Source organism: Alligator sinensis, unplaced genomic scaffold (genome assembly GCF_000455745.1).
Source record: "Alligator sinensis unplaced genomic scaffold, ASM45574v1 scaffold91_1, whole genome shotgun sequence".
NCBI lineage: Eukaryota > Metazoa > Chordata > Crocodylia > Alligatoridae > Alligator > Alligator sinensis.
Genome location: NW_005842569.1, coordinates 678,861 through 700,902, shown reverse-complemented (window position 1 = coordinate 700,902; position 22,042 = coordinate 678,861). Strand labels below are relative to the sequence as shown.

Genomic DNA, 22,042 nt, shown 5'->3' with positions numbered 1-22,042 from the left:
GGGGGGGGGGGAGGGGCACTATGCCACAGCACAGAAGTATAGGCATGGAAATGAGGCTTTTGGCTTGACCCTGGGCCCGCCCACAAATTGTGCCCCCCCAGACTCAGGAGGCACCAGTCAACCCTGCCGGCATCTACACGTGCAGGTGACGGATTAAATTTACTTCCAGGTCAGAGCAGCCTGCTATGTGTCCCTGTGGCCACTGGGGGGAGCTCCAGCCACCGGCCACATGGCTTGCCAGCCTCTGAGACTAACTTTAGTCTCAAGTTGAAACCAGTGCCAGCTGCCAGCACTTGGGACTAACTTTAGCCCCAAGTTGAAGCCAGGAGAGGCAGCCAGCTAGGAGCCCTGGGGCTGGGCTCAGGCTGGCCCTCTAGTGGCTGGGCAGACCCAGCAGAAAGTCCCCTTCGGCTACTGTGCAGTAACCCTTCTACATGTGCGTTACTGCACAGTAACTAATCCAGCATAAATTTGATACCTGAATGCAGGTATCAAATTTATGTTCAAGTCAGCATAAGTTGTCATATTTACTGCATAGGATGGGCATACATATGTAGACATGTGCCTGTACTGCGCAGTAATTTCAGTTACTATGCAGTAAATGTACGCATGTAGATGCTCCCAGAAAGGTTTACCTGGACAGCAGTAGTACAACTGGGGGTGGGGTGGAAGAGGTATCGAGGGATGGAGGAGCAGCAGCCCTGGGTGATGCTTTTGCAGGTGGAGGTGCAAAAATAGCCACTGCTGTAGCAGCAGCTGATGGTGCCACCACCATTGGTACTATGGCAGCCAGTCTTTACTGTGTGTCACAGCTGTCTCTGCTATGAAGCTGTCCTGCTATGCTTCCATTGAACAGGATGAGGGAGGGAGGCACTGCTGGTCCACTGTATATAGACAATAACTGGAGTGCTCTAGTGAAAGAAGTACATGTGGCAAGTTTATTTCAGAGGCACTAAGTTTGACCCGGCCCTCTGAAAGTATAATGTCCACAGGCACATGTTGCACAGTGCACCTTCTCCCTCCCTTCCCTCTGCCCGCTGAGACTTTGATATTAGTCCTAGCTGTTTCTTGCAAATAGCCCTAGTATATCACCAGTTAATTTAACAGAGACAGTACTGTTAAACAGGATCCCTTTCTTCTTTTTACACAATTATTTATTCCTCTTCTATGGCTATCAGATTATGGTATAAAGTAACAGCTTTGTAATTGTATTACTGTTTATAGATAATGGCACACACTGTGTTATGATTTAAAAAAAAAAAAGATGCATTTGTGCTTCCACCAGGATTATTTTATCCCTGTTCTAATCCATTATTCTAAATTCAGTGCATTTCATACTTTGCATGCAACCAGTAAAATGACACCAACAGTACAAGGCTTGTATATACTCTGCATGGCCAGCTCACGCTACCAGAGGTACACAGCTACACCAACATGCAGTCTAGATGGACACATGGAAGGGAATATTTTGGCAGTGTAAAATGAAAAAGGTTAGGGGATACCACATGATAATGTACCATACATTATAAGGGCATGATTCTGTCACTCTCTCTTATCCATAGCAAGAGTTTAATGTGCAAGCAGTTTCATGGCACCAACAAAACTAGTTGTGATGTATGGGACTGTGTGATGTAAACAGGACCAGTGGCATCAGGCTTGATGGCCCTCTAGAAAAGGTCAAAGAGCCTAGAAGTCCAGGCTCCTGGCCCCTTGTCAATGTGGCAGCTTTGACAGCTGGATGAAGTAAAATGCACCAAGGATGCATTCGCTGACCTGGTTACTACACAGTGCTCCAAGAATCCTCCTGAAGGTTTGGCACAGTGATAATGGAGCAACTAATTTACACTGTGAGCTCCTCCTGATATAGAAGTAAAGTGTTTGTATGCTCTGTCACACAGCCCTGTCTGTTTTCAGCTCTCTTTGTGCAACTTATTGTTTTCTCAGGTGACTAGGGCTCTCAATGGATTTATTCCAGCATAGGTCTTTTTACTTGGAGAATAAAGCACATAGTAGTTAAACATTCATTAATGAAGTTAAACCATGGCTTCAGGTGATAGAGAGTAAGCAGATCTTTGCCAGTGTTCAATGGTGTGTTGGATTCTCAGCATCAATTATTCATGATGCTGTTGCTGAAGGCTCTAATTTTACATCAGTGAGAGTCGCAAGGGAACCGTTATGATGATCGGTTAAGAGGAATATAGAGAAAGAACGCCATATCAATCTGTACTAAAGACATAGTTAGCTGTTACATTTTCCTATTTTGAAATTTGAAACCTGTATGAAAAACAGGTTCTCTGAAAAAGGGCACATGGAAAACTAAAATCTATTTACTTGAAAGAAACAGTAAGTGGTCTCTAAAATCAATTTCTTCATGGCTCATATGTATTTCTACATGAAACCTTCAATTTGTGAAAAATGTCTGCCTTCCCCTAATATTTGCTATGACAGCCTATCACTATGTAAAGCAGGTATCTGCTCATTATTTGGCTCCAGTTTAAATAAATGTGCTTTCACGTTAACCTCACAACTTCCTACTAATGTACCTCAAGCCTCTATCCTTAGTAAACTACCGAAAAGCCTGGTAACGGGCAACACAGCAATTTGTATTTGTTCCCTAGCATACTATATATATGCCTTTAGATCATAAGAGCTTTTGGGAAGGGAGTTTATTAATCATTTGGTGAAATTTTAAAGTAACATGCACACTTATGGCAGAATAAGAGTATGAACTTCAAGCAGACTTCCAGTTCAAATCAACAATTTTCCCCAATCAACATAAAAATAGCAGCCAAATAAAAATGAGACAGGAATACAGACACAACATTTCTAACTAATGTATTGGACAGTATTTGAACATTTTTCTGAACAAAAATGACTTTGAAACATGCTTCAGGCAAAGGATCCATGACAGATGTAAATTAAGATATATTTTTTACTGTATGATGTGAAAGTAGGTCATGCATTTGGTAAGTCATTTTCTGACTTTGTTCCCTTGATGTAAATAAGCTGAAAAATTTCCTCCGAGTCTCGTTTGAACAGCTGATTTCTAGGAGAATATTTTAATTATTCACCAAATTTCAATCTTTACAAATGATAAAGGAACCAATATGCCACTTTCCTTCAAAGATTCTTTTTAGAACAAGAACTATGGAAATATTTTTCTACCCTCATGGTTTTGGGCACCTTTTCTTTTTAGACCATTCCATTCTTGAAGGACAACATAAAAATTTGGAGCTACAAGAAGAACAGGTTTGTAAGTTGAAATACATCCTGTTTTGTTGAAAAAACATTGTTGGCATTTTATTATGCCATACCATGAGTTAGTTTTGAATAATGGGCTATAACAAGAAGTGGACCTTTTACCAATCAGGCATCCAGGATTAAGTTCACAAGAAGAAGACAGTGCATGGTTGTGGGTTTTGATAATACACTGCATACTGCATGGGTGTGGGTTTTGAGCAGACATTTAAAATGTTTACTTCCATTGCTACTCTGGGATACAATGATTTTTTTTTCAAGTGTGAAATAGTACTTTTATCTAGCCACATAACTATCATGTGTGATACCACTGAATATACCTCAAGGGTTACGCAAGATGCACTCAGTGAGGGAGAAAATAAAGCGAGCAAGAAAACTAAAAAAGTGAAAGACAGAAGTTTGCAATATGGTTTGAGCTTCCAAGGCAGATCATGCAATAAAAAAAAAAGGCTTGAGATACAGCTGTCAGCACTGCTACCAAAATATCCACTAGGTGTCACAAAGTAATCGCACAACTAGATGAAAAGCAATTATACGTCAAATGCATCAGTGTTCTACATCAATGAAATGCTGCTTGGATATGAAATCTGTTATAAGAGCAGATGCGGGAAAATGTCATGAATCTCATGAATATACATGTTGTCAGGAGTGTATGGGAACCTGTGCCATGACACACAAAAGCTGTTGCTAATCATACTGCATGCCACATAGCCAATTTACATGCAAGCACATAAATGCTCTGTTAAAAAACAATCTTCCTAAAAGCAGTGCTGTCAACTTGCATGATTTTTATCATAAGCCAAAAATAGCATTTGTTTTTCCTAATGCCTCAGCTTCTAAACTGGTGACCTGACACAAAGTTGTCTATACAGATGACAAAAAAACAAATAACATCTTATCCTCACAGTGGCAGAGAAAAGCTGGAAAGCATGAACCCTAAAGGCTCAGTATTTAAAGGCAAAGAATCCAAATGTTCTGCCTAGTGCAGGGGGCTGGACCCAATGATCTTCCAAGGTCCCTTCCAGCCTTACACTTTATGAATCTATGAATCCAATATTTATTACTCTTTTAAAATTATGCATTGAGGTGGGCAATATTGTACAGTATTGCACACATCAGAGTCAATGTGTGCATGGATAGGGATGTATGTTATAGTTATTATTCTGGATTTATTTACCTATGATATAGTATTATCTTTATTATTATTTTAATTCTCCCATAGAAACCTAAACCCATACTACTACATGTTTCTCCACTGATGCAAGGAGCTTGTACAGGCCCCACACACAGCCCTACTGGCTGCAAGCCCCTGTTCTGTAAGGAGGTGCACTCTTGCTTCCAAAATGTTTTTTTTCATGAGAGTCACAATTCACTTTTTGGGCCAAGCTGACTCCAGAGGGAATCATATGTATACAAATATGTTTATCCATGATTTTTTTTTAAATGACAAGTAAGGTACATGCAAAATGACTTATTAACAGAGAGAGGATAGAGAGGATAGATAAATGGTAGGAAAGGGTTAGTGTTTACCCCCAACCATTCTTTCTGATATAAACCTGCAACAGGAGTGCTACATCTATGTTGATTTCCAAAAAAATGGTCTAAAGTTAATTAAAATATAATTAAGAAAAAAATCCCCATCCTTGCTCAGAAATACTCTGTACAAGCAAGTTAGTCAGCATTACATTTTAGCATTTTAAATGTTTTCTTAAAAGTGGCTGTTAATAATAAACATGTTTGGCTACTCAGCAGTAGTGTAACTAAGGCAGGGCAACCAGGGCAGACCTGGGTGCTGCAACCACACAACTGTGATGGCAGCATGGCAATACCTAGAAATTGCTCTGCCTCCATGAGTCCCTGGGTGCCCAGCTGCCTTGTTATGCCTCTGCTACTCAGCTATAATGGGGGGGGAGATGCGTGTGGATGTGTTGTGTGTGTAAGTTTTACATTGTTAATTTCATTTTCTTTGAAGAAACCCTAAATTGGTTTATGTTTAATATTACAGGATGAACTTATGGGAATCTTGCCATTGACTTCAATGGGACAGGATTGCACCCCTAGTACTGCTAGATGAAATTCGCAAGAAAACTGCTTAAGTAAACAATGGTTATACAAATTCCTGACTCTTTTTACTGCTAATAAAATTAACACCCAATGATAAATATCATTGTTTTTTCTGATCTGCCTTTCAGCAACATGTCCACTATTTACCTTCTGATATACAATAACACCCAATTTTCAGACACTCCCATTTTACTTCCCATTATCATAAATTCAACAGTTCATAAAAGTTTCTCCACAGTAAACCTCTGTATCCTTAAATACTAAGACCAAAAAATAAACAATGTCAGGAATAAGAGTGTATAGCAAACATATAATTACCGGTTACCTTAGCTTTTGATACCTTAAGTCTAATACCCTTACTACTAAAGCAAGGCAAACATTCAAACCTCCCATCTAAAAAGCCTTAATGTTCCTGGGATAATATCAAGCAGTAGTCTATAGAGTCCTAAAGTTGTTCAGGAAGAACTTGTAGAAGTTACGATCATTAATATTTAATTTACAATAAATGGATTTTAAATGGCAGTATGAGCTGTCATCTGATATTAATATCATGCATCCTTGTTTCATCCATCTATATTAATATCAATATTCAAAATGGGCTTGAAGAAAGACACCGTGATCCAAACATTTCTAAGCTCTGCGGAATTTGGATTTCAATCAGACAGAGCCTTTTTGCAAGACACTGCTAACTTAAGTGGAACCTGAGTGATAGGCTAGGCTTGGCCTCAATTCATTCCTGAGCACTGGGGAGGAATGGGTTAGTCATTGTTTGCCATCTGCTTTGGAGAACCAGTGTTGTAAGGAACCTCTTGTGCAGCCTGTGTAAAACCACAATGCACAAAGAGCGATAAAGGAAAATCCTGTTTTCAACTACATTTTTTTCAGTGCACACTAGAATGGTAAACACTTTGTGGTTAACCCCCCCTCTCCTTTCCTCTGGACAGTGGTCTCTGTGGTGCATACCACATCATTTAACATTCCCAATAAAGGTACAGCAATAGCACTGTGGATAAGCATTAGTGGTCTGCCTAATAACAACTTACTCATGGGATGCCAACCTGTCAAACCACAAGGTCACCTTTCAGATGGAACTCAAAAATCTATGGGCTCTTTCCAAGTTGCCACCTGTAGCCCTTGCTGCAATACACACTGTCGGAACACAAAGCCGCAGTGAAATCTTAACAATGCTAGTGCTTTCAGTTTTTTATTCCATAAGCAACCAGCCCCCTTGCAAGGTTGCCCCTTTGCTCTCCTTGTTTTAAGTCATCTACTGACTTTTAGGCCAAAAGTGGATCCTTTGGAGGATCTGGTGGTATATTCTAAGGTAAGTTGTGAGCATTTCTGACCATCTCCAGGCAATTCAGTCAAGGCCAAATCCCAATGTTTTTATTCAAGCAAAATGAGACCGAGAGTTAAGAAAGGGGCCTTCATTCTTGCATAAGGCTTAGGAGGCATCAGGAAACAAAACAGATCCCACTTCTTTGCTACTGATAACTTATTCCTTGGGGAAAAACTTTAGCAAGGACATCAAAAGGTTCTCCCCTTCATTTTTATGGACCGCAAGTCTTCTGCCATTCACATTTTGCCTCACTGCTCAATGACAGGATGGTTAGAACTTTCTTGAGCTTTGCAGGAGAGAAGTCATGGAGGTGAATAGGGTCTGTGGCTCAGGGAGATGGCTGTTGACTTGGAAAGGAGGGGCTCTATGTTTCTGCTGGGGCCTTTGATCCCAGTGAGGCAGAAACTTCCCCCTGTACTGCCTTCCATACTTTTTTCCCCAACGGCTATGTTAGTGGCTTAACTTCAAAAGCGGTGCTGGAGAATGGTGTGGGTAATTCCTGACCCATGGTGGATGGTTAGAGTGCTGTGATAGGAAGTGAAATAAGTCCTGGTTCATATCCTCAGGACTTCCAGCATTCCAGATGAGTGCCCCAGCCTGACTTGGGGTTAGAGGGCTGCGCTAGGAAGTGAAAGAGGCACCGATTCAAATCCATTCTAGATGAGGGGGACCCAGAACCCAGGACTTCCAGCAACCCAGGTGAATGCCCTAGCTACTGAGTTATAGGACAAAAGAGGGGCACCCTTATCACTTGTCGGTTCCTGAGGCTAAGCCTGGTAGACACAAGTTCTGGATATCTCCACTTTCAAACATCTAAGTCTGCTGTGTATCCCCAAGGTGTGTACATAAGGGTTATAGTTTCTATGTCACATACTCAGGTGTTGTGACTATGTAGCTGTGTATGGTTACCCATGAACACAAGGTATGTTGTCAGGAACAGGATATCCCTTGGGACTGTAAGTACCCAAAATGCCCTGCAGAAATTCCTGCCTCCTCCTCCCCCAAACAGCTATACTGGATGACTCAGTCACCCCCTACTACAGTTCATGATTTATCCTAAAATAAAGTTTCTTCTCTCTGCATTGAAAAATCACATCTCTTCTTCCTACTGATTACTGTCCTCAACTCACGGTAAAGAAAGACCTGAGGAGAAAGAAGGAAATTATCCTTTGCAATTTATTGCTGCATACTACTATCTTTTAGAGCATCAAATGAATAAGGTCTTTTAGGAAAAGAGAGAGAGAGATCAGCAATAGTTGCATAAGATATGGTAGAAAAATGCTTTACAACAGAAACATTATGTTTCCTTTCATTAGGGTAGATGGTTACTACCTTGTTTTTAGAATAAAACCAAGTAACATGTCACCTGACATTTATGAACAGAATTAAAGAATGATATACCAGGCATACAAAAGAAATGCTTTCAATTATTTATTACCAGCAGTCCTTGTACTTATGGAAGGATCTATTGGAAAAGGAGTCATAGAGTTTACCCATCAACATCATGCAATAAAAGAAGAGAGGGGATGTTGATAGATTTGCCTGCTGGTACTTTAGTATCACGTTGTTCCTTTTCCTAAGACCACCTGGTATTGTTCATGGAGGCCTTTTTGCATTGAGGATCTCAAATAGATCTCTGAGGCTGTCATTGACACTCCACATTTTTCTAGTCAAGCATTCTATGCCAATTTGCAAGACAATTTCTATATTGATGCTATTATGTACATGGATACCTACTGACCTGCATGTATAACGGATGCAAAACCTGAGCCAGGGTCACCAAGTGTCCATAAAAAAAAAAGAGCAATTCATAAAAAAGGAAGCTACCAGAGCTTCAATCAAGCTCCAAGGTTGGAAAGATGCTGAAGGCACTACTGAAGCAGACAGAGAGAGCACAGCAACACTGCCTGGTGTCTGAGAAAGAGTGCACAGCACCTTGAAGAGAGCTATTTCAGGGCTTTGTGGCTCATAGGATTTTGTAGCTCCCTGCCCTCCTTTCCAAGATATGTTCTTCTGCTGCTGCTGCATCCCTATTGCCTGTAACATTGCTTGTCTCACATGTATACAGATAGTAGTCCTTCTCTGGGGGTCTGTGCTGAGACAGGGGGAGCAGAGCCAGCTCTGGTAAGGCTGGGAGGGTAGGCTGCAGGTGGCACTATAGTGCAAGCTGTGGACAGGGGTATCAGGGTCTGCGGGTAAATAAAAGATCCCTTCAGGATTCAGCATGGTATAAAAACATTGCTGTAATTCAGCAGTGTTGCCAATCCAAGACATTTTTTTACTTACTATTTGTGAACTGTTTACTGACAGACAAATATTTTTACTATGCTTGGTGTTAAGCCCCTAATTTGAACCCAGACCCTATCCAGGGTCTGGCAGAAAGGTTATATTTACATTACTTAAAAATATGTTAGTAAAGACTTATATGTCAGTTATAAAAGTTTGATGTCAGTAAAAAGTATGCAGGTTATAAGTTAAAAAAAACTGTTTTGGATTGGCAGCCCTAAAGAGAAATGCCTGAGAGCAGGGAGGAGAGAATAGCTTTATGGCTAAAAAAAAAAGTGGATCATGAGATACAGGCTGGATCTTCTACATACTTGGTTAAACCCTCAGTGCTCAATTTCACTATGGGTGAAACAGGGTTAGCATTTACCTATATTACAGGAATATAGTATAACAATTCATTAATTACCAACAGGGATAGGTACAAACATTTGAAAAGCCTGAGGCAGAATCAATCTAAGTTATGTGGTTTTCTGTCAGTGGAGTAGTACAGATAAGCAGTGAAAAGAAACCACATTTGGTTTGTGTGCTTAACTTCTGTTCTGTTATGGGTAAAGACTGGTTTCCAATCGCTTAATGTAATGTCTGTTCCTGGCCTAGAAGTCTTCCGCATCTCAGAAATCCTATTTAAATCCTCAGAGCTCAAATGGCAATTGCAATGTATACAGCATTGTGCTGGTCTGCTAGCTGGGGCCTGTTTTCACTCTAGAGTTTGTACAGTGTTGAGAACCTCAGAAGCCACTATGTGCATGCTATACATTTGTGTCAGTGTGCATAATTAAGTTATGTATTATTAGACATGCTGTTTTGTGTTTCTTAGGTGGCAAATTTGCAGGTCACTGTGGTCCTTTTTCAACAGTGCAAACAAGCTTATAGCCATATGTCCTAAGTGGGCACCTGTTTGTAGTGGCTATAAATGACAAGGAGAGAAAAAAATTAGGACTCTTTTCAGGGAATGTCAAAATGCCATAGAGCCATGGTGATTTATATTTATTTTTCAATTTTTGTTGTAATTATGCTAAGGTTGCAGTTTGGTTTTTTGGGGGGGGTTCTTTGACAAATATTAAGGGCTAACAGAATTCCCATTACAGCCTACAGAAGCAGCAAATTAAAATGGTCATTATTTTAAATGTATATATGGATTCCAGGGTACTTTGGTAGTCAGTCAAAATATGACATCAGACCTTGATGAATTCTGACAAAAATACATTTCACAGCATCATCTAAAGGTTCTGGAAATGACTCCAAATGATTGTTTTGCCATTTAAATCCTGGAAATAATCCACTCTGAAGGTCTACACACTGCATTTTTCAGGCATACCTCTCTGCACAGGTCATCAGATCATCTTTTCTTTTTTGACTTCTTTAGCAAGTCTCCCATAGATGGATGAACAGAGATTTCCAGTATGTCACACTTCCTATTTTAAAAAAAGAAGAGAAACAACAAAAATGTGAATGCTACCATTATGAGGAAAAAATGATTGGGAAGCATAGAAAGAATGGCTAAAAGAAGATCTTCCAGTTTGATTTTCTGTATGTGTACACTTTTCCCCCAGAATAAAGACCAACACAGCACTCAAATACTAGTTTGAAGGCTTTAGGTAGATTTAACACATGTATAAGTGGTCTTTAGTACAGTGGTGTCTTTTACCTTTAATGAGGCTCTGAGACTCGAATCTTTTAAATCTGTTTAATTCAGCTGCTATAAATCTTGATAAGCTCATTAAAAGTAATTGTTTAAATTCTCTTTGGCAACTAGTAGGTTTTTAAAAATCCCAAGATAAAGTATTCCCATCTGAACTCCCCATTTCAGTGTGGGTAAAAGTTAGTCCTTAACACTCTGTCCACACTGGATTTTGCAAAGTTAATAAAAAAACAAACAAACATCAGCTTAATTAACTATACCGCAATACAGCTTATAAATATATTCATTGCATGTATTGAGTAAGATGTTATCATAGTCTTAAGGAATGAGTGAAACTTGTATCTGCAGATGATACTTTTGTATCTACTTCAATTATATAACCCTATACAATGTACCTGTTATAGCTGTAAAAACATAAAATATGGTGAAATACTTTTTTATTCTGCATTTAAGATTACAATAAAACTCTGTAGTAGCAGTGTGAATAAAAGCTCATCCCAAAGACATCCCAATTTGACTCTTTCCATTAGGTTGCATTTTATATATATCCATAGACATGTTTTCAGTTCTCTTCAATTACTGATGCCAGCCTCTTCAGAAAGGCCTTTTCCGCCAGACCTTTTGTTTCCCAGTAATGCCACACAATATACTGTGTGTTCACAATGGCACTCTAAATCTTTTTGGAACACTACCTCCATGTAGTGATAAATCTCTCTGTCTGTTTACCTGACCCACATAATCCTTGCATTTGAATGCCCTATGCTCCCTGAATCTTAGCCTCACACCACCACATTGGAGAAGTATTAATTAAGTTTTACAAATGGGAAAAATAAAGGCACAAGGGCCAGATCCTTTAAAAGACTGTAGTGCTAAAAAGTAGGCACTGCAGTATCAGTTGTTAGGGATTTGGCTCTTAGAGCAGACTCCAGTTTTGAGTTTTGTGCTTGGGCTACTGGTGCAGCATATGGGGAAGGATAAGCACCTCAGAATGCATGTGCATGTTTTAATATTATGTATCATTTCATATTCAGGGTTACTTATGCTAAACCCTCCCCTGTCATCACTTTCTCAGTTTCAGCACGTATCAGCCATGTTATTTAAGAACTTAAAAAAAAAATATATCCTAAGATCTTCATGTTCTGTTTTGCTTCACCTGTTTCAATATTGCTCTTCTCACTCTACAGTTTATGTTGGTAGGCCTCCCACTTCTATCCTTTGACAGAACACTACCCTCTTTTATTGTTGTTTCCATCATTCACTTAGGTTGAAGAACCTGTCAGTATATTTTTTCTCATAGCCTGCATCTTATAAGCAAGATTTTACTTCGTTTCTGTGGTTGGAGATCAACTTCTCCTCATCTCTGGTAACATGATAGTTCAGTCCCTGTTTAAATATTTAACCTGCTCTAAAATGTGTTAATCCATCTGTTTGCCTTACTGAACAGCCGAAAATAATTTACTAAAACCCTGATTCTTTTTTTTTATGAACACAACTATGTGGATATAACATTTTTGTGGTTTCTAAAATAGAAGAACAGTCTGCAAAAGTGAGGCAGGAATCATCTGGTTCAGCCTTAGTCAGATGCGTGCATGGAGGATCCATGCACACATGCCCAGAACTAGGATGCACAGAATTACTACAGGAAAAGAAACTCAATTATATAATCTGTGCATACAGACTATGTATTGATGTGGTGTCACCAAGATTTGACAGGCATGGGATTAGGACTGTCACACTATGATGCAGGAAAAAACCCTAGAAGATACACACACAAGTAACTTTTCTCATAATTGGACAGTGTCTTTAATGACTACTTTTCTATTCATAACAGAATCACAGAGATTGTCAGATATTTTTGTTGTAACTATCAGAATGTATAAAACAATAAACACATGGTTTGCTGATTTGCGTCCTGATTCAAGAAAGCCCCTTTGTTGAAGAAAAGACTTAAGCACATGCTAAACTTAAAGAATGGGCTTACGTTTGGTTGAACCCAACAGGACTTAAAAATGTGCTTTAAATTAAACACTTGCTTAAGTTCTTTCCTGAACTGGGGCTTTGCTGAACATAAGAATGTAACAGTTCTCAAGGTAAATAAATCTTACTAGTCGGCAAATATTTCCTTCTTTAATAGGAATTATGTTAACAATATGAAGAAAAATTAGTATATTGCCCAAATAGCAATGCTGTATTAAACGAGTTCTCTGAAACATGCAAGTGACATAAACTGAAACTAGGAAAAAAAAAACCCAGAGCCGTGCCAGAGAGTAAGACATTTTGTTCAAGGAAAACACCCCAATAATTATACAGAATGAAGATCAAGCATCTCACAGAACAACTTAGGGTAAAAACAGACCTTGTATTTCTTCCAGGATAATGTATTTTGTCCTGGAATCCTACTGCCAATTGTCCCACTATAAGTACCTGTAAAATAGCTGAGGCAACACTTTTTTCCAAGGACAAACATGGCTAATTCGAGTTAATTGTCATTCAACTCAGGGTCAAACTGTTTGTGTAAAAGGCTGTACTACTCTCAGGTTTTGACCTGGATCAGTCAGAACTGACTCAAATGCAATGTCTGTTTTTATTTTTGGGCCCGGTGCAGACATTACAGTTTTACAGGTATAAGTTATTGGAAACCAGTCGATATCCATAACAGAAGTTTGGCACACAAAATTGGCCTATACCCACAACAGAAGTTTGGCACACCAAGACTCGTTAAAAATGGCAGAACCCGGTCTAAAATTTGTTCCCCACTCCTCCTCACCAAAGGGGAAATGTGTGTTCTCTGCACTACCTAGCTAAACTATGCTGATTATAGAAAACTGTGTAATTTAGATCAATTCCAGCATGGGCTTTTTGAATGTCTGTACCTAGCCTTGGTGTGTTCATTTAATACCTGCACATTGATATATTTAAGTGAGTCCAGATTTAATTGTTAGCCAAATCCCCTAGAGTTGATGGCTCTTCCCTAATCCAGTGAACCAAGAAAGATACTAAAGGTTAGCTGAGAGTGAAAACCAATGCTGCCATTTTAGCTTAAACCAAGTAAATGATTTTGGAGGCCAAAGCTATCAGCAACCAGACCATGAAAAAAACTTTAAAATCATTGTGTGTCTAAGTTCTGCATGCTTTATACTTTCCTGCTGTGCACAAATGTATGAATTTCCCAACATTTTGTTTGTGTGGGTTTGATCTATGTGTAAAATCCTACTGAGCAGTCTTTTGGCAAATTTGTCATTTTGGTCCTAAAGAGGCATTTAAAAAAGATTATCTATAAAGAAGAAAATATTAAATATCTCCTGTGTGTATGCTTTCTTCCAGGAAAACATTTTTTCTGTTTGTGTTATGTTGGTGAGAGTAGATTTTTCCCACTAAGATTTATCTGCTAACTGATCTCTCTCTTTCTTTTCCATTGGCACTGTATGCAGTTCTGACAGTCCAGGTGTCCCTGATGTAGGAAAATCATTCCAGATATAGACCTTAAAGGGCTTACATTTCTCACAAGCATGACTTCCAGCCTTGTAAAAAACACAGCATCTTCCAGGGCCGTGGTTTTGCAAAGACGTTGACACTAAGAGTGATCCCACTTGTACTTGCCACAGTCCATAAATTTAAACCTTTACAGTAGGGCTGCTCAACTGGTGGCCCATGGGCTTCATGTGGCCTTCTGGGGTTAATGTGTGGCCCACAGGTTCTCACTTGGCCATCACTCCCACCCCATAGCTCTGACTGCAATAGGAGCCGGAGTCTCCAGGCTCCCCACCTTCCTCTTTGGCTGATATTTCCTGCTTTCACCCCAGGAGTCAGGGCAGTGCAACTGCGCAAACAGAGGAGGAGGAATCTAGGGCTGCAACGAAGGGGGGACTGGGGCTGGTTGTGGGAGCAGGGGATCGCACTTATGAGGTACAGAGATGCCTGTGGTGGAGGCAGGACAGGGGGGGAAGTGTCCGCATGGTATGCCTGGTTCGGCCCACATGGCATGTGGCCCCTGGGGGCTTAGAAGCCGGACAGTCCTGCTTTAGAGGATCATGGCCTAAAGCAGTTAAATTTCTCCTCTATCCCCAAGCTTTTTTGTAAGGGTAGATCAAATGTAATTTTCAAAGCATTTTTGTACTCTCTGGAGTGTTTTGTTTTCATTGATATTTTAAAAAGGCCTTTGGGGAACTAACTGGTAACTGCATAAGGAAAGAACCAAGCAGAAAATACAAAATTTCACTGGCATTAGCTAAGTAATACAGATCACCATTCAGACTAGAGCTAGATCTCACTTACCCTGCATTAAGAACATACAAGCATTAAGGACATACAAGCAGAGTTGTGTTTCTCCATCTGTCTCAATAAGTTTAACAGGAGGCAGAGGACACTGCTTGGGGCTATGGCAGGGAAATGAAAAAAGAACTTTTAATTCATATTTTTTCTTTAAGAAAGGGACAAAGAAAATTCAAGCTCTCACTTACCAGTTAGTTTCCCAAAGGCCTTTAAAAATATCAATGAAAACAAAACACTCCAGAGACTACAAAAAGGCTGGAGTGTCTTTGCTGTTTGTAAAACAAAATTAAGAAAGGCAAAGGCACACAGAGGCATGTCTGAACCGTACAAGCAGCAAGATCAAATTAACTGGGTGAAGTGTCACATTAAGACAAGTTATACTGCTCTTGGTACTTAGACTGAAATTAACTGGGAGATCTCTGCATGGCACTGCATTATGTAGCACCGACGTAACCAGGAGTTCCTTCTACTATTATCTAGCTATATCTTCCCCCAGGAGGCTTGAGGAGGGAATAGGGAATCCCTACTTTTTAAGTCTCTTTCGCAAGCCTCGCCTGTTTCAAGATTGCACTAACTAGTGCCAGGCAGGCAAGCAAAGGGACCAAGATGGACCAAACATCATAGGAAAGTTATGTCACCACTAATAGCTACTAGGCTCAATCTTCAAATCATGGAAGGAGAAATTTGCCCTACCTCAGGAGCTCACAACTTCTACCATAGGAATTTCACATACCAGATACAAGCTTTACCTCAGAAGATCTAGTGTGGTATTTACATTTGACTTTACAGGCAACCCCCGCTTAGCGCTCTTAATTGGTTCCTGAAAAGCTGAGCATTAAGCGAAACGAGCATTAAACGAAACTGAAAGTATTTGACGGCCCAAGATGGTGACCACAATTGTTTTTAATGACCCAAGATGGTGACTGCGAGCGTTATAACGAAACTTGCTGAGTGCTAAGTGAAATCAGGTATCAATTTAAAATGAGTGTTATAGTAATACAGCACTAAGCAAAACAGCGTTAAGTGGGGGTTGCCTGTAAACCACCTCATTCATGCACATACAATTTAAACGTATTCTTTTCTGTTCCTCACAATATTTCTTACAGGATTATAATCTCATTTTTGCAGTAACCCTTTTTTGACCCAATCAATGGGCCAATTTGAAACAGCTTCCTTGGCAGTAGAACACAGGGAATGTCTACATGTTCATTAATAAATTTTAGGTAATGTGCATTAAATCTAGTACCTCCATAGTGAGGTACTAGAAAAATGAACTTTAGCCTATTTTAATGCACATTAGCTATAGAACATTTTTTGGTGATGTATTCATGCATATTAAAATAGACTAATGCACAGATGTAGATGCGTCCACAATGTACATGAGATGGAGAGAGAAAGAATGCATGGTAAGGAGGCATCCATCACCTTGCAGTGTGCACTGCAGTCCTCAGGGTAGTCACCGTTCCAGCCATAGGTGGCATGGCAACGATCAGGCTGGACCGGAAATTCTGTCATCATAATGGGAATGTGCTTAAGTGTACTTGAGCATGCAAAATATCAGAAGACAGTCGTATACTGCATAACATACAGTGAAGTAAAAGAAAAGCTGTTGCTTTCTTTGGACCTAGTATGGATATCTGCTTTAAAGGTCTATTTGAGTTCAAGAAAAAATAAGTTATAGGTTTCTAGGGCTGGGGCCATGCTTACGCAAAGAAGTCAGCTTCAGTTTAAAAGGAACATCTATGTGCTAAATGCATCCAGATCTGCTTTTCTTTGGTAACTCAACACATATAAGATATATGAAGGGTTCACACTACTCATTCCCCATTGCATGTGGTACTGAAATGTAAGCTTGATGAGACATAGCCAAGGTCCCATGGTCTTCAGCACCAGAGGAATTAAAAGTTTGTTACATTTTGAAGGGTAGAAGTCTAGGTCTAGACCAGGGGTGGGCAAAACAGTGGATCTGGCCAGCGGCCAGACTCCATTTCCCAGCAGCCCCTGCCCTCCTTGCTGCAGTCACTTTCCATGGAGACCTCGGAAGCAGTGGGGCTGTGACAGCATGGAGTCACAGCTCCATGGAGACCCATTCCCAGCAGTGCTGGCCAGACAGGTGGCTGGGTGGGGAGCTGCTCCGGGGCTGGGATCTTGCAGTGGTGACAGCGTGGTCCAGAGCCAGGGCAGAGCCATGATCTGTTGCCTGCATGCCACTGTCCGGGCCTGTGGTAGACTCCATTTCCCAGCAACCCGTGCCGTGTCGCCTGGCTGGTTTCCATGGAGACCCCAGGAGTAGTGGGGCCGTGACAGCGCAGGGCCAGGGTTTGTATATGTACAAAAATGTTAGAAATTGGAAGCATGAGCTGGGGGACAGGGGCTTCCCCACAAGTTATTTGAACTTCTGGGTAGAAGCAACTGCAGGAAAAGCCCCCATGATCCCTGCTCCCCTGATGATGGACTGGCCATCCAGCTGAAGGAAGTGTTGAGTGATTAAGGTAATCACTTAAGTAATTTTGATTTTAGTTGCGCAGATTTAGTAAGCTAGCTTTTTTTCTTTTTCTTTTTACATTTACCTACCCGCATTTGCTCTGTTAATATATACTCTGCTTTAATAGACTGACTGTAGCCTTGTTTCCCTGTAAGCCAAAAGGGTCCAACTTAAGCCCTTAAAATGGAGTAACAGAGCAAAGGTATGAATTCCATGGACTTTGCCCAGGATGGGAGTAGCAGCAAGGAGAGAGTCAGAGCCAGGCCAGCTGCAGCAGCAGCTGCTGCTCTTGTACCACCTCAATTAAAAAAAGTGCCCAGGGTGCCCAGGGCTGATGGGTGCCCTCAAGATGGGTGCCCAGAGCTGGTGCCCTGGTCCCCCCTGTTCTTGTTATGTTACTGTAATAGCGTATTTACAACACTGTCTTGCCAATTTGAAGTTTTATGCAATTAATGTGCTTGGTTAATATTTGGTATCCTAAAATGTTAAATGCTGCGGAGTACCCTCAATTTGACCAGTTGTGGGAGGTTCAGTTGAAGTTTACTCGGCTATTTTAAGCATCTGCCTGTGGGGTTTATATCTGATATTTGTATTTGTAAAACAACAGTGCTATTTTACTTCTGCCCAGGATGACCTTGGAAGACCTCAGAGGTGACAAATGATACTAGTACTACTGAAATGGCAACATACAGAGAAAACTAATGATGAGCATTTGCACATGTAGGCAGAGCCATAGTTCCAGAGGCACTGCTAATCCTATTTACTGAAAATTTAGCTTTTTCAGTCACCTTTGAGATCATATTTATGCCTCCATATATGTTATGCTTAAAAGTAACTGTGGATGTTGTACACACAGTCCTTGGACTTATGACACAATTGGTTCCTGAAAATGGCGTCTTAAGTCGAAATGCTGTAACTCAGAACTGATTTTCCCATTGGAAACAATGCTATAAATGGGGGATTGGTTCCTGAACCAAGGCCCGATACCCTGTTTTCACCAAAAATAACCCAGAATTTTGTACTCAATCAATTATAGATGAGTAATATAGCTACATTAGTGTATTTATATTGTAAATAGCAATCATTGATTTGGAAGGACTTCTTTGAGGTGACTTTGCTGGAGTTTTTGAAGGGCTCTTGGTTGGATTTTTTGAAGGGTTCTTGGCTAGATTCTTCTCAGGAGTCTTGGCTGCAGGTTTTTCTGGAGTCTTGTCTGCTTTCTTAAAGGCAGTGTCCAAGGAAGTTTGGACAGATGTTCTCCATGGAGATGGGTAACAGTGATCTGTTCACTGTCATGGCATCACGTCAGATCAAGCGTTGTAAAGTCGAAACTGACATCAGAAAGTTGAAACGGGGTGCCAATTTATAAACGATGTAAGTGCGAAACATTGTAACTTGAAACGATGTAAGTCGAGGACTGCCTGTACTGATTTTATAGAAGGCTTGATGCTTCACCTGACTGCCCAATGCTATCCAAAACTATTCAGTTACTTCTTGTATTTGTCCAAAAAACCCCAGACCTAATGAAACAGTGAGCAGAAAGTAATATAACATCAACAGAGGAGTAGGTAGAAGAATGGCTTAAACTTTAGAAAGAAACATTTAAGTATGGAAGTTTTTATGCCATCTAAAATGAGACAAACACACCATATTACAGTGTGGTGCTCATATAGAATTCATACAGAATAAGAGACCTTAATCTCTGCCTGACCCTGCCATATCCCAGGTAGTCTTGATGACTGTTGAGGTCAACAAGAACTGAGGACACTTGGGACCTCAGAGAACTGGACCTCACATTTAGGCTAGAGACAATCTTTTTTTCTCTGGAATGGTGAAGGTTGTGTGCCATCAGTAGATACCATTTACTACCATTTTTTAAATGCTCTCTTTGTGTCTCCTTGCTCTATTGTGGTTATGAGAAAACCGTGAATAACAGTTGCTGGAATAATCATGAAACAGTAGCTTTTACTCATTGGGAATGTGGTTAAGACATACAACTCTACTAATTTATGGTTTGTTATATCACCAGTTGATTACTTAATAATAAAGAAAAACATGTTTAACAACAACTGGAAAGGTAAGGTGAGTCACTGCATGTCAACCAGATGAATAACATTAAGCAATAGTCTTGCTAGATAGTAGTTTTCTTTACTGTAACAAAAAAAGGAAATTATTTGATTTGTATGTATAGCTAGAATGAACTATTAATAAAATGAAAACAAAGCAGAGGTGGGGTAAGGGCACTAACGACTTTATTTAAAGTTAATTATAGTGGGTGAGATTTTCAAATGGGCTAATTTTGCTCCCATTCAAAGCCAATGGCTTTGATTGGAGGTGTAAAGGTGGTCTTTGATACTTTTCAAAATCCTTCTCAGTTTGTGTACTCATATAAAAGAATGAGATGAGAAATGGAAGAAAGGAAAGGATGTAGTGAGATGCTGTATAATATACAGAGATATGAAGCATTCTATATAAAAGGGCTCAGGTATTAAAAATCCAAAATTTAGCTTTGTACCAAGAAGCTTTTGCAAAACCAAAATCAACATCATCATAAATAACAATGCTCTGTGATTCTAGAGCACTTTCCTTCAGAGAATCTCAAGTATTTTGCAAGGTACAGCAGGAGATCATAAAAAATCCATCTTCGTCAATAGTTCTCACAAATCCCCTGCTCTAGGCATAACTGTAGAATTTCAGATAGTAGTGTGTACGCTATTGGCAAGTGTTCATCTTTAAAGGCAACCAGAGGTGCAGCATGGCAGCTCCCACTTCAGGACAGCTGTGACACCCAGGGCAGAACTGGGCTGCCACAGTGCTGATTGCGGAGGTACAGTCAGCCATTTTGCACCTACCCAACACGACAAAGACAGAACCCAAGGCTGCTGCCCTGGATGCCTCCCCTCAGTTACACTTCTGATGCCAACCTTGTAAGCATTAGCAACCTGATTCTTCAAAGGCTCACTCGTGTGTTTAACTTAATTCAAAGACTATTTAGGGGAGTTAAGTATTATATTCCCCAATTTTCAGGTAATAATGCAACACGAACATGTAAGAATATCTGACAAAGGCCTGACACCAAAGGCACAATCCCATTTTACCTGACATGCCCAAATAGCACATACCCAGTCATATAAGTGCTCCTCCTAGCACCTATGGTCAGTTTTGTGATCCTTTTCCAACTGTAGTGTAGACAGTGGCTGAGCAGATACCTAGATACTTATGGACAGAGCCATGTAAGTGTTTATTCTGAAACTGTAGCTGGATAAGCAAATATTGGATGGTCCAGGAGGAAGTGGGGGTGGGGAGGTCATGCTGGATTTGGGTAAACACAGTATGTGGGGCCAGCAGGAAAAGAAAAAGCTAGAGGTCTATGGCACGGTAAGATGGAGCTGGCGGCTGCTGTGGCTAACATGATTATCTTGGAAAAAAGGGGGCCCTGGGTTCTAGCTTAAACCCTTGCTCCTGCAGGGACAGAAACTTAATCACTGAATTGCTCTCTATTCATTTTATCCAATGAATGTTAAATGCAAGGTGCAGTGGCTCTACGTCAACAGAAGCTAAATGTCTTACCTGTGAAATAGGTTAAAACATCCCCTTTTAGTTAGAATTCCTGCCCAGCCCCAGGGAAAATTACACCAGGCGTTCTCTTTCATGTCCTTTCAAGGCTCAGTTTTACATTTGCACAAGCTTAGAAACTTCTGGAAAGTTTCACAGTAAAGATGATTTTATAACCACTGGCTGCGTCTACAAAAGACACTGACTGCGCAGTAGCCCAATACTACTACGTGGTAATGTCATGTAGCAGAAACTATGATGCGATGCTACTGCACAAGCAGTATTACGCCACCGCACAGTAACTCAGATTACTGCACAGTCATTTAGTTCTTGTTTATACAAGAACTAAATAACAACTGCCCAGTCAGTATCTCTTGTAGACGCGGCCTGTTTACCAAATAAAACCTTCAGTATGAATTACTTCTGGAACAATACTATGCTTATGGGGTAACAGCCTTGGGAACTGGTGATTTAAGAGGGTGTGGTCATCCCTCGGATCCACATGCAGGGAGTTGGTTCATGCCGATGTCTCTCTTCCCTCAGAGAAAGGGCAATAGCAAATGCCTCTAAAGCATCCTCTTCCTCTGCTCTGGACTCCACAGAAGATGTTTTGTGAGTCTGGCATTTGGTAGACTGAGGGTGCAGTGTTTCCCAGGAGCTGGTAATACAACTAGGTGCTCTGTTATCTTTTCTGTTTAAACTCTTCCTGGGAGAAGAAGCAACCAGTTAAAATCTTAAGACAAAGTGCTTGGGTTGAAGGATGTGGACCAAAGCAGCTGTAGAGGAACATGGTCTCCATGTGATGACTAGTAGGGCTGTGTGAAACAACACTGTTTTGTTTCGGCTTCTGTTTCACTGTTTTGAAGGGACGGTGTTTTGTATTGTTTCATTTCATTTCAAAGCACTGTTCTGGTTCATTTAATTGAAACTGTTTTGCTGTTTCAATGAGTTTTTTGACTTTTCGTCCATAGGCTATAATGGGGAATCATGAAAATGCCAATAACTTTGACACTTCTTGCCTGATTCAGATGAAAATTGTTGGGATGGTAGCATGAAGCCTGCCAAGTTTCAAGAAACTAATGCAGGGGTTTTTGTTAAATTGCACCTCAAACAGTTGAAAGCAAAATGTATATCACTTGCC

General features: G+C 40.4%; 1 protein-coding gene across 7 annotated transcripts in view; it reads right to left on the bottom strand.

Annotated features, from left to right (window-relative positions):
* LOC106722702 overlaps positions 1-22,042 on the bottom strand; it is a 173,182-nt gene that overhangs the window by 14,298 nt on the left and 136,842 nt on the right. For 6 of the 7 annotated variants that reach the window (XR_003096015.1, XR_003096011.1, XR_003096010.1 and 3 more), the window contains one exon: positions 10,266-10,362. The exons of the other annotated variant lie outside the window; for it this stretch is intronic. The gene's annotated coding sequence lies outside the window, so the exon portion shown is untranslated. The remainder of the gene's footprint in view (positions 1-10,265; positions 10,363-22,042) is intronic. 7 annotated transcript variants of the gene reach the window in all.